General features: G+C 55.7%; 1 protein-coding gene across 1 annotated transcript in view; it reads left to right on the top strand.

Moving 5' to 3' along the window:
* SLC38A10 (solute carrier family 38, member 10) overlaps positions 1–1,676 on the top strand; it is a gene marked incomplete at both ends in the record, with an annotated part of 31,960 nt that overhangs the window by 26,037 nt on the left and 4,247 nt on the right.

Genomic DNA, 1,676 nt, shown 5'->3' with positions numbered 1-1,676 from the left:
GTGGCGGCTTTTCCTTTTGTTTGTGTTTTGGTTGTGTTTTTGGTCTTTTCTCGCATTGTTTGCAGGCGGGGGAACGTGTCTCTGCCTCTGGACTCATGGTCGATTGCTTCTGGCGGTGGCGAGGCCTCCCCCAGCCCCTCGGTCATGGCCTGGACCTTGGGGAGGGGGTTTCACCTGCTGCAGGGTCCTCGGGCCAAACCCAGCCGTGCACACGGGGGTCGTTTGGCTTTATCCCTTCCTTGCTTGCATGGAAAGCTTCCCCTCTTTTATTTTCCCTCCTGAGCATCTCTGCTGCACGGTGCCTCGGGTCACCGTTCCCTTCTGCCGTGGGAACGGCTCTGCTGTCCTCCGAGTCCTCCCTTTCGGGATGCACCGGAGTCTTTCCCAAATGCAGCCATCTCCCGCCTTCATGAACCAATTAACGAAAAAAAAAAAAAGAGGCACCCTTTCCTCCAATAGAGGAAATAATGGTTTTGCTGCGAGGCCAGAATGTAGCTGGGAACATCCGCAGCCGTGCCGAGTGCTCCCCTCCCCGGCCTCAGCCTCCTGCTTCCCAGGGCCCCCGTCCAGGCCTGGGCACTCCTTCCTCCAGCCCGTTTTTTCCTGAAAGGAGGAGCAGCCTGCCGTGACTTGCTGAACCCTGGGAAGTCCCTCAGTGGAGAGAAGGGACCCTTGGGTACCAACCTCAAGTTTCTCAGAAAATCCAAGTCCTTTTCCCCTCCCACCAGCATTCCCAAACCCAAGGAACGTTGAAAGCCGGCCAGCCCCCCCGGCGCACGTCCCTTCGGCTGGGTGCGGAGCGCTGGGCCAGGAGCGTCCAGCTTTCTGGATCGGCGCTGGATTCTTCTGGCACGGATCCCTCTGAGCCAGGAGTTGGGACTTATTTTGCCGTTCCCTCCCCCCGCCCCGGCTTGGGTCAGGCCCACGCAGCCGAAGCTGTGGCAATCTCTGCTTTCCCATGAGTTCATCTTGTAATAAATCGCACCAGCCCCGCGGAGGGGGCGGAGAAAATGGAAAGATGTTTATAGAATCAATTCCCTAAAGGAAATCGCATGGGGGAGGGCAAATGGGGGGAAGAGTTGGGAATTTTTTTTTTTTGTTACAGAAGATTTTTTTTTTTTAAATTTTTTTTGAGTTTGTTGGATGGAAAAAATCTGCAGAACAACTTCAGGGCTGGGAAACAATTAGATTTCCTCCTCTGCTGCTCTTCTAAGGAAGAGTTTACTCCCTGTTTGCACTGTGTGGGTCGTCTCTTGCCACCCCAGGGTCAGAAGGGACCATTCCCGTCCCCTGGGACGTGCCACAAATTCCATGGAGTTACTCCAGTAATTGGTCTGGCTGGGATGTATCTTCCAGAAAAATCCCACCTCTTTGAGGGAGAGATGGGGAGAATCCCCCGTCTCCCTCAGGAGTTTCGCCCTGTGGTTGTTTAATCATGCTCCTCAAAACTTCGTGCCGTCTGCGGGATCACCCAGCTCTCCTCGCGTCCCTCCGCGCGGCGTCGGAAGGGTTGGGAAACACTTGTGGCCAAAAAGAAAGGGGAAAAAGAAACGCAAAAGTGGTTTCGAGCCACTTTTCAGGGTGTGAGAGGGTGATGGGGCACTACGGGACCCCCTCCTTGGTTTCTCCCGGTGCTCGGGGGTCCGCTGCGGGGGAGCCGGGAGGATGCTACCATC

The sequence above is a fragment of the Eurypyga helias genome, unplaced genomic scaffold (genome assembly GCF_000690775.1).
Source record: "Eurypyga helias isolate BGI_N326 unplaced genomic scaffold, ASM69077v1 scaffold19535, whole genome shotgun sequence".
Lineage (NCBI taxonomy): Eukaryota > Metazoa > Chordata > Aves > Eurypygiformes > Eurypygidae > Eurypyga > Eurypyga helias.
Note: the sequence above shows the minus strand (reverse complement) of the source record. Positions and strands in the feature narration are given on the sequence as shown.